The 11988-nt window shown below is 45.2% G+C and overlaps 1 non-coding gene across 1 annotated transcript; it reads right to left on the reverse strand.

Annotated features, from left to right (window-relative positions):
* Positions 1-559: 559 nt before the first annotated feature.
* Positions 560-642, reverse strand: trnal-cag (transfer RNA leucine (anticodon CAG)). The gene has a single exon. It is a non-coding gene; the product is annotated as a tRNA-Leu (tRNA).
* Positions 643-11988: the final 11346 nt, after the last annotated feature.

Here is an 11988-nt window from a genome sequence, read left to right on the forward strand (position 1 = left end):
ATGGTCGAAGATAAATTGCTGACGAGCCGCAGATGTTACTATGGCGACACCGTTTCAGCCACATAAACAGATTTTAGTCGAAAACATTTCACACACATGCTATACAGGGAGATGTGCTTCACATGTCTATATTTCATTACAAGCATCACCCACCATGCAGGAATCAACGACGGAACAACACTCGCAAACTTAGCTTCTCATCTGATCATTTTACCAAAAACACACAAAAGGGTTAAAGTTCACATACCTACGTCATGCGAATTTGCGTGTTGAGATCACAGGTCCAAAGACTGTGTAAATTACTCATTTTTTATTTTGTAATCACAATTACAACTAGACACATCTGGATCACCATTCAGCGATATGAGGCGAGTGATTGAGGTATTGGTCTACACTGGTCAATGTTACAATGGATTGATTCCACGGGCCGTGTTTTGCTCACTCCCAACACTATACATTCTTACAACAAATAAAAACAAACCGGCCGTGGACAACAGGGCAGCAAAATCATTTACAGTCAAAGGTGTAAACTGTGATTTCGCCTTTGTGAATGACTAAATGTCAAAAGTGGGATGCGAACCCACGTCTCCAGAAGAGACTGCGACCTGAACGCAGCGCCTTAGACCGCTCGGCCATCCTGACTGCCTGATGGCTAATTTACTGAACCTGCTTTTCCCACTGAGGCCCAATGACAGTTTCACGCTCTGGTTCTCGGTCAATCCGAACAGAAGGACACAAGCTCCCCGGACAAATACGAAAATAAATTATTATGAATCATGGGCCGTCACAAGTTTCATTCTTTCGGTTTTTTGTTCCTCTTAAAATCCAAACTTTAGGAATAAATTCACACACAAAGTCAGGGGGAATTTTTTAGAATAACATCCATTGCATCTTCCCCTTTGGGCGGAGAAACTGATCTTACCTTTAATTTGTCTTACTCCGATTTGCTGATAAACGCTTAACTCGCGGCCTGTTCCCATTAATGGTCACAAGCAGTAACAGACAGACAGAGCGGGTCTGACCGCCTCGAGATGTGGAAAAGGCGTCAGTTTAGGAGAATTGTATCAAATGTTCACCTGGCACCGAGAGTGAAAAAAACAGAGGAAAAGGCAAAATGGAACAAAGAAATAAAATGAACACGATGTAATTTTTTCCCACCCTTGATGTCTCTCGATTCCATCCCCAATCCTTTGTGATTTGAGAAGAGGAAACTAAATAACCGAAAACTGCCCAAACCTGTGACCTTTAGATCTTCAGTCTAAGGCGGGGAGATCAGCCGAATTCCCGAGTACCAGAGTCTTCACTGGGGATAGGGAGAGCAAGGCGGGGAGTTCAGCCGACTCCCCGAGTACCAGTATCTCGTGCGGACCAGATCAAATGTCGCTACAGACTTTCCAATGGGTGAATTGGGTGAGTAACTGAGAATGATTGAGAGTGGGGAGGGTGGGGGCGGCGGGTCGGGGGTGAAAATGGCGAAGGAAAGGGTAAGGAGAGAGTTAAAGTGATGGATACGAGAAAGAGATGGGGAATTGAAAGGGGTGCCTTAGTTATTTGGACTCGGAGTCCAGTAGTTTATAGAAATAAACATGTGTCTACATTAAGTGCAGGTCTCTCCTCTTTCTCTGGTCACAGGTAGAAACCTGATGGTGAGCAGACTTAAAGTTGAATCCTAACGCAGAGAATCAATCAACACCAAATGCTCGGGACCCCATTATTCTCAGATTAGTGTCGAATTAAAACCCAGAGCTCTCAATCAAAGCATTGTGGGATTGAGTAATTTTTCTTGTAAAAAAATCAAACTGAAGGGGGAACTGAGTGGTCTCAACATTTGTGACCCTGAGCGATACAAAGTAAAAGCAAAATGCTGAAACTCAGAGACAGAAGCGAATGGTTGCCGTTCGTGGGAAGTCATTTCCATAAGACCATAAGACCATAAGAGATAGGATCAGGAGTAGGCGATTCGGCCCCTCGAGCCTGCTCCGCCATTTAATGAGACAATGGCTGATCTGATTTTTAACTCAACTCCACTTTCCCGCCCTTTCCCCATATCCTTTTGTTGACCGGAGGTCACCAGTTACGGTTACTGGCTTAGTACAAAAAGGAGAAGTGTCAATTCTCTCTTAATTCTCAATTCGCTTTATTAATGTTGTTACATCATGTACATATAAGCTATATCGTAGTGTTAGATATTAGGCATCCAGTTTACAGCAGGTTATACAGTTTTATACCCAAACTAGTATTTAAACGCACACCCACTAGGTTTTTTGACACTCCCTGAGTGGTCACAGAATAGAAAGGATATTATATTACCCAGAAAGGAGAGCTGAAGCTGGCCAGGCGTTCCGTTCTCTCTCTTGACCTCGTCTCCACGTCCCTGACATAGTCTCTACGTCCCTGACGTAGGGTCTCCCGCTTTCGCGATGTTTCGTCTCCGTAGTCTCGCACACTCTGGCACCAAGCCTGCAATTCTTCAGTATTATTCGCAAGTCTTATCTCTTCGAGTGGTATTGTCTTTCTCCTGTTGGCTGAGATTTACTCAAGTGATCGGTGTCATCCCTTGATTGGCTCTGTTCCAGGGGGTTAGCTAGCATCACCTCATTACTCCTTTTCTAAATAATGACTGGTGTCTCATCACAGACACTTTATCTCTGAGAAGCGTGGCTAATTCAAACCGGTTTCGGCCAGCTCAGACCAGTGAATGAACTCCAGCTCACTTCAGTTCAAAAGTTACTTTTGCCTGAGTGTTAGCAATTCGGAAGAAACTCAGTAGTTTCCTGCAGCCCCTGGCCAACTTCTCCCCCCTTTTGATCCAAAGATGCTTATCTTAGGATCATTATGCTCCCTTTCTGTGTACCACTCCTGACGTTGCCATTGTCCCCCAATGGGCATGTTACATCCGCGATATCACATGTTTATAGAAAAAATATAAAGAAGAATTGTAGAAAATATACTTCACACACTGTCCTTATGTTGATAATCGCTTCTTCTGTTTCATTATAGCACTAACACTCAATTGTTGCAAAATTTAATTTTACAACCTTCGAAGCTGATATACATTGAATATGACAAGTATTAATGCACATAAAATCGCAACTACAGCAGCATGTGATAAAATCCTGACACATTGATGCATTTGAACATTAGATCCCCAATTCCAAAATTTATCCCAGAACCCGGGGTCCCGCAGCAGTTCATCCGCTTTATCAGCATGAGTTTTAATTATTTTAGCATGTTTAGTCCAGTGATGAATTATCTCATTGGCTTCCTCCGTTATTTGTGTCCAATCTGCAGTCAGGTGCGGAATGGGTGGTAGTTCGGTCGGAACATATTTCCGCAGATCTTGGTCTATATCGGTACGTTGGACTGTGAGGTTTTCGTTTATCACCATCCTCATTATTGGCTTAGGCAGAACTTGTCCACCGACAACCAGGTCTGAAGTCAGATTGTTAATGGCCACATTGTGTCCTTCCAGAGGGCACTGTTTCCATCCTTTGCTATAGTTCATAGCCGCTGTGGCTATGTAATACGTTTGTACCGTCGCTCCCCGATGGTCGCTCCATAAATGGACCCACAAATTGATTAATGATTTTTCCCTCTGGGATTATCGATAATGTCACCTCTAGAACTGTGTTAAATGAAAACTCTACTCCCGCTCCCTCCGGTATAACCTAAGTCTTTCCCGCCCACGCTCACCCATCCACTCCCGTATAATACAAATTTAAATCCTCTCTTTCCCCTTTGTTGGTTCGGACTGTCTTATTCTGCAGAACAAAGTTGTCCCTGGTCTTGGGATATCCATCCGCCGTCGACACTGCTTCAGGCACGTTCATTCGTCGTGACGGCTCCGAGGCAGGTTCAACCGCAGTTCTGATGATGGTCAATCCGATAGCAACAAACTGCATTATCCCCTTCATTCTAGGCTGGACCTGGAATAAACAAGTGCAATTTCTGCTCTTATTTACAGTTTCTTTTAAGTACTATCATAAGTCCAGTCTCTCCATATACGGAGCCAGACCGTCCATATCCTGTTCCCGATTTGTTTCAAATTCTAACCGTACGTTTCTTCGAACCCACTTATTCCCCCTTTTTGTTTAATTTTCCTTTCGTTTTCTTTCCTGGTTTCGCCTCTGCATGTGAACGGACAGTATCAAATTTGTTTTCAATCACCTCCTCTTGGACCTGTAGCTGGTCCTGTTCTTGATCTCCCTGACCTTCAGAATTCGGAACATCGTTAGCATCGAGCAGCACATGCCAATGGTGAATATCTTGTTTTTCTCCAACCAACTTTAGCTGATTAATGTGGTACCAGCCACTCTTATCTGGTGCCGTTAATATTCTGTATACAGATGGGCTAGCTTCGTCTACTATCTCATAGGGACCGGCAAACTTTGGACTCAAGAATGAGGTGGGCTGTTGTATTCCAATCATTACTCTCTGTCCGGGGCTCAACTCTATCCGGCTGGCTTTTGCATCGCAATAAGCCTTGCTTTGCTGTTTCTTCTTTCCCTGTCGGTGAGCGGCTACATAATTTGCTTCTTTTACTGTTTCTACGAGCTGTTGTACCCATTTTTCTGATATAATGTGGTCTACCTCGGGTTCAGACAAATCCAAACCTACCAACCCCTCCATTCCCCTCATGTCCCTTCCTCTCATGAGTCTATAAGGAGTGTAGCCTGTTGATGAAGCCACGGCATTCCTGACTATCATCAGCACAAAGGGCAGAACCACTTGCCAGATTGTCTTGCGCTGCTGCACCATTTTGGCTATCATGTTTTTCAATGTCCGATTCATTCTTTCCACAATTCCACTAGACTGTGGTCTATAGGGTATGTGAAATCTCTGTCTAACCCCAAAAAGGTTCATAACATCTTGCATCACTTGGGCTGTAAAATGTGTTCCCTGATCCGATTCTATACTTCGCGGTAAACCCCAACGGGTAAATTACTTTTCGAATAGAATTTTCGCAGTAACTTTGGCTGAGTTTGTTCTGGTCGGAAAAGCTTCCACCCATTTAGTGAAGGTATCCACTATTACTAGAATGTACTTGTATCCTCCTGGAGTGGGAGGAAGCGGTCCTATATAGTCTATCTGTAAATTAGTCCAAGGCCCTTCTACTGGTCTAGTATGTCGAAGGTCCCCTTTCTTAACATTTCTATCGGGGTTGTGTTGTGCACAGATCAAACAATTCCTGACATAGTGTTCCACGTCACCTGTCATTCCGGGCCACCAACACACCTCCTTTATCCTATCTAGGGTGCTCTCCGTCCATTTATGTCCCCATAAGTCATGGTACCAGTGGATTATTTGGTTTCGTCCCCCATCTGGCACCACAAATTTTCCTTCACACAAAACCACTCCGTCTTGAATATAGACCCCCTTGTGCCTTTTGTATGTGTCTGACTCTGCTCCTTCTATTAGTTTTTTTTAATTCTCCGTCTTTCTTTTGCTCCTCCGTTAAATCCATTACTTTGACCTGCTTCTCTTTCCGGCCTTCGATTTCCCCAATCGGTGGCTGCCATTCCTGTCCACTTACAGCACCTCGTTTAGCTAGCTCATCAGCTTTCCTGTTCCCTTCGGGAGATAGTTTTGAATGAGCTTTCACTTTTTTGACCCCATATCCTTTCCCCTGTGCTTCTTCAAAGATGTACCGTAATAGAGGGGCTGACGGAAGGGGACTTCCATCCGCTGAGACAAAACCTCTTGCTTCCCAAAAGGGGCAAATGTTCTGTGAGGCTATTACAAACATACATGCTATCAGAATATATGAGTGATCTGGGCGGAAAATATTCCGGGTGACCAACCACATATGCGACGGCTGCTAGTTCTGCTACCTGCGCACTCATAGTTTTAGGTAATTTCAGAGCCGCACTAAATCTTTCCTGTCCGTGGTCATCCTCCATGTATATCCCACAGCCAGTTCTCCTTTCCCCATCCTGTACTGATGAAGAGCCATCCACAAAAATTCTAAAAGAGGGTTCTTCCTTTCCTGTTTCCTTTGTCTTTCTGCTTTCAGGCCCCGTCTTACCCCCTCCTTTTTGTTTTGATACAAATGGGCCCTTCGGGTCATTTGCTATCATCAATTGACACTCATGTTTTTCTCCCTGATAAACTAAGTTGTCTGCTCACATAGTGGTGGTTTTTACCCCATTTACAGTTATATTTCTCCCTTGCAGCAACAATGTCCATCTCGCGATTCTATTTTGGCTAACTGAACCATCCTTGATCCTTCCATCTAACAGTAACTGTACTGGGGTGTGTTCTGTTAATATGGTAAGCGGGTTTAGTCCCACTATATATGTAAAATGCTGCACTGCACAAAATACAGCTAGCATACGTGAGGCGTACGCTACTGGTCGTAATTTCCCGTGTGTCTCCTGTAATAGAACTGCCGAGAGGGTGGTGTCTGTGGTAGCCACCTCCAATCAAAACGGCTCAGTGGGATTTGGGTTTTTTAGAGCAGGCGCGGCAGCTAGTGCTTGCTTTAGATCAGTCATGGCCTGGGTGTGTTCTGTTTTCCACTCCCAGGCCACAATCTTTTTTAATAATTCCATCAGCGGGGCCGCCTTTGTGGCGAATCCATCAATATGGTCCCTGTAATATCCCACCAACCGCAAGAAGGACCTTAACCCTTTTACATTCGGCAGAACAGGGAGTCTGCCAACTGTCTCTATTCTTCGCTTGTCAATGTCCCTATGTCCCGGCGTCAGAATCATTCCCAAGTAAGTAACTTTTTGTTTCATGATCTGCGCTTTTTAGGGTTAATCATTAATCCCAAGTCATGTAACAACTGCAGTAATTCTCTTAGCAGTTGATAATGTTCCTTCTTGGTTTCAGTTTGTAGGAGTAAGTCGTCTACATCCTGCACGAGACATTCAGGCCTTGAGAATCCTTTTAACCCTTCCCTCAGCCGTTGGTGAAATATGGAGGGGGAATTGTGAAACCCCTGGGGCAGGGCGGTCCATGTATATTGCTGTCCTTGGAAAGTAAATGCAAATTTATATTGACATTCTTTCTCCAGTGGAATAGACCAAAAACTGTTACTTATGTCGAAAACCGTAAACCACTGCGCATCCTCATTTTGTCGAACTACTTTCTCTGGGCTAGTTGCTACTGTAGGCGCTGCTAACGGGGTGACTTTATTTAATTCTCTGTAGTCTATCGTTAGTCGCCAGCTACTGTCGGGTTTCCTCACTGGCCAAATAGGTGCGTTATTAGTAGAAGCTATTGGTCTTAATATCCCTTGCTTCAGCAGACTCTGTATCACCTTCTCTATCTCTTCTTCTGCTTGTTTTGGGAAACCATACTGCTTCTGTGGTTTTGGGTCTGGGCCTTGTAAACACACACTCCCGGTCATTTTCCCACAATCATGTTTATGTCGGGAAAATACTATTGAGTTTTGTACAATAATTTGTTGTACTTCACGATCTTTACTCATTTCTCCTGGTTCTATCCACATTTCCCCGATCGTGCATATCCTATCCCGATATTCCCCCCACCGGGACGACTGTGTGATTTATACTGCCCATGCCCAAAGGCATTTGCCAAATCATACAATTAACAGGGTCGAAGCAGAATCCCGCTTTGGCCATATAGTCACTCCCTAATATATGTTTTTATTCTCTCGGTAATTTAATAAGGACCACTGAATGCTCTATCACTATGTCTCCCACACCTACTGCCATGGTACACTCACATATCCCACTTGTGAATGCCCTGTGAATCCACTTACAATAATTTTGTTTTGAATTTTCCAATCTATGTCATTGATCTGAGTGGTGTTAACAGTGGTTCGAGATCCCCCTGTGTCCCAAAGAAATGTAAGAGGGCGGCCTCCGACCCTACCATTCACTCGGGGTCTCCCTATGTCATCCAACCGCGCGTCACACACCCATAACAGAGAGGCCTGAGACCGTCATTGCAGTTCAGGGTACAACCTGGAACTCAGTGATATTTCTATCGTATCACACTGAGGACTTGGTCTATTTGGCCCTTCCACGGGTAGGCTCTGATTTTTTCCCCGACCCGCACTCTCTCGTCTTGGGTTCGGGAAGTCCCTTGCGAAGTGTCCCTCTTGGCCACAGTTTTCGCATTTGGACACCTCGCCTTGTGTTCTCCCCGTTCCAGAGAGTTTTCCTTTTCCTCTGCCTCTACCTCTTCCCACTGTCTGATAAGCTCGAGGGGGTTCCCCCTGAGTAGGTCCCCTCCCTTCATTTCTCCAAATTATCACCTGATCTTTAACAGGCATTGCTCTGTCCCCAGATGCCTTGGATCGTTTTGATGTTTCCCTTTCCCATACTCTAACCATCTTCCTAATTATCCAGGGTTCCGTATGTGTGTCATCAGCGGGGTCAAACTGATCTCGTGCCTTCCTCGACTCCTCAGTGCCATGCGACACGAGTGTTCTCAGCCATCGGTTCCTAACCTCTCGCTGTAAATTATCCCTGTCTAAGTCTGTACCATAGACCCCCTGAAACACCACCCAAATGCCAGCCGAAAATACAGTGGGGTGTTCACCTTTCCTTTGATAGCATCTCATCAGCGCCTCCACTGGATCCCCTCTGTTATCGCCCATGACAGATAATACCTGGTCCTTTAAGGCTTCATTTGTGCCTCTACCAAGATTTTGTTCCTCCGGTAGGGCGGAGTGTATATGTGGGTGTAGGCACATAAGGATTAATTTCCTTTCTTCAGCATCATCTAAGCCGTGTATCGCTCTCTGTTGCCTGACCGCTAGGAATAACTCCCTAGGATCATCCCCAGGCGCACACGTTCCAATATCTTTCGCAATAACCCTCAGTTCCTGTACCCCAAGTGGGGTGGAATATGTCATATCCTGACCATCTTCCCCCATCTGTGCTCTCGTAGTTACCAGGGGGGCCATTGGGGCAGACGTTTTTTTCTGCTCTGGAGCATATGCTGGCGGTGGGTCCCCTAGTGGAGGTTCCCTATCACAGCTGCTATATCAATCCGCCTTGTCTTCTAAATCATCCCAATCAACATCCCCTAGACCACTTTCTTCACCTCTCCCGGGTGGAAAAGCACACAATATGCCCTTCTGTGCAGCTAGCTGATCTTGCAGCCTCGCTATCACTTTCTGACACGTTGAGTGATCGCCAGTACTACTCCTCTTCTCCTGAGCTGCTCTGTGAATCACATGCATAGCAGTTTTTAAATCACCACATTGTTGTTTCCATCTCTCCACCTCAGCTTTAGCTGCTTGGGCTTCTCCCTCTCTCTTATTCTATTCATTAGTCAATTTTTCGCACTGTAACTGATATTGGTTCATGTGCATCAAATCTGCACTTCTCTGTCCCTGTAGATCAGTTACCTTCTCACTAAGGCGGGCTATCTCCTCACGGAGTTTTTTATTCTCTTCCCCTAATTCGTCTTGGATTTTCTGATGTTCCTCTCTCTCTCTCCTAGCCTGCTGTCGGCATTCTATCCTTTCCTCAAGTAAACATCCGATCGCTACGGACTTTTGTATCTTTTTAAATTTCCTATCTGACATCTTTGTTTGCGCAATTTTCCAAAGGACCTCCCCAACAGGCGTTCCCTTGTCTCCAATGTGACCCGCATAATCCCCGTATTGCGGCCACTTCCCTATTACGTATTTTTGAAGGAGTCCCTTCCAATTCCCCAGGGCTTGGTGTTTTCCCTTTATTCGTCATCTTACGTTATTAACTATGAATTAACCCAAACTCCTGTTCTCTGTATATTTTGCCAAATTCGGTTCGGCTCGAGGCTCCCACTGACGCAACGGAGAGATTAATCCTCGAGCCCACCCAGGGACGCCAAATATGTTGACCGGAAGTCACCGGTTAACGGTTTTAGCTTCGTACACAGAGGAAGAGTCAATTCTCTCTCAATTCTCAATTCGCTTTATTAACGTTATTAGATCATGTACATACCGCTTATACGTCTGATTAGATATAGGCATGTAGTTTACAGCAGGTTATACAGGTTTATACTCAAACTAGGATTTAAACGCACACCCACTAGGTTTTCCTGACAGCACTCCCAGAGTGGTCCCAGAATAGAAAGGATATTATATTACCCGGAAAGGAGAGACGCTGCTGGCCAGGCAATTCTCCCTCTTACTCCCGACGTCGTCTCCACGTCCCCGACGCAGTCTTTACGTCCCTGAGGTAAGGTATTCACTTCCACGAGGGTTAGTCTCCAGAGTCTCCCAGAGTCTCCTTCACAAACAAAGACACACCAACAAAAACACACACACACACTCTCTCTCTCTCTCTCTCTCGCTCACAAACAAACAAAGACACACACTGGGACCAAACCAGCAACTCTTCAGTTTTTATTCCCCAAGTCTGTCTTTTCGAACGATGCTGTCTTCTCCGGTTGGCTCAAAGTTGCTGGAGTGACCGATGTCATCCCCTGATTGGCTCTGTTCCAAGGGCTCAGGTAGCATCACCGTTCCTTTGTCTCTCTAAGAAGTGGAACGAATTCAAACCGGTTCTGGCCAGTTCAGACCAGTGACTGAACTCCAGGTCACCTCAGTTCAAAAGGTCAGTGTCTTTGTTAGCACTTCGAATTCAGCTCAGCAGTCTTCTGCAGCCTCTGGCTAACACCTTGTACACCAGTTACTGAAAGCAAACAGGCAGATGCAGCAGGCAGTTAGGAAGGCAAATGGTATGTTGGCATTCATTGCAAGAGGGTTTGAGTACAGGAGCAAGCTTGTCTTACTGCAGTTATACAGGACCTTGGTAAGATCACACCTGGAGTATTGTGTGCAGTTTTGGTCTCCTTACCAAAGAAAGGATAAACTTGCTATGGAGGGAGTGCAGCGAAGGTTCACCAGATTGATCCCTGGGATGGCAGGACTGTCGTACGAGGAGAGATTGACTCGACTCTACTTGTATTCACTCGAGTTTAGAAGAATTGAGCGGATCTCATTGAAACAGAAAAAATCCTACACAGGTATAGGCATACTGGATGCAGGGAGGATGTTTCCTCTGGCTTGGTTCTCCAGAACTAGGGGTCATCGTCTCAGGATACAAGGTAGGACATTTAGAACTGAAAGGAGGAGAAATGTCTTCATTCAGAGGGCTTTGAATCTGTGGAATTCTGTACCACAGAAGGATGTGGAGGCCAAGTCACTGAATGTATTAAGAAGGAGATAGATTTCTCGACACAAAAGGCATCAACGGGTCAAGGAGACAGAAGGAATATGGTATTGAGATAGAGGATCAGTCATGATCCTATTGAATGGTGGAGCAGGCGCAAAGAGCTGAATTGCCTACTCTTGCTCCTATTTTCTGTATTTCTATGTTTCTATGTAAAAACTTACATTCTCAGTGACCGTCCAAGAGAGAAAGGCACGGAACGACGCACACACACACACACACACACACACAGACGGAGACACACACACGCACACACACAGATGGAGGCACACACACAGAGGGAGACACACACACACACACACACACACGGAGGGAGACACACACACAAATTGGGAGACACACACACACACAGGGGGAGACACAAACACACACACACACAGAAGGAGTCACACACACTCAGAGGGAGACACAGCGAGAGGCACACAAACAAAGCTGAGACACAATGCGAGAGAGATAGAGAGAGACACGCACACAGTGATAGACAGAGAGAGGAATACACAGAGAGAAAGACAGAGAGAGAGAGAGAGAGACAGAGAGAGGGGGAGGGGAATAGATAGCAAGGACCGTATAGAATAAGACACAAGGAGTGGCACAGAGAAAAGATCAACACAGAGATACAGAGGGTCGGTGTTGGGACCACTGCTTTTTTGATGTATATTAATTAATTGGACTTGGGTGTACAGGGCACAATTTCAAAATTTGCAGACGACTCAAAGCTTGGGAGTGTATTAAAAATGAAGATTACAGTAATTGACTTTAACAGGATATAGACAGGCTGGTGGAATGGGTGGACGTATGACAGATGATATTTAACTTTGAGATGTGCGAAGTGTTATATTTTGACAGG

The sequence above is a fragment of the Heptranchias perlo genome, unplaced genomic scaffold (genome assembly GCF_035084215.1).
Source record: "Heptranchias perlo isolate sHepPer1 unplaced genomic scaffold, sHepPer1.hap1 HAP1_SCAFFOLD_44, whole genome shotgun sequence".
NCBI classification, from domain to species: domain Eukaryota; kingdom Metazoa; phylum Chordata; class Chondrichthyes; order Hexanchiformes; family Hexanchidae; genus Heptranchias; species Heptranchias perlo.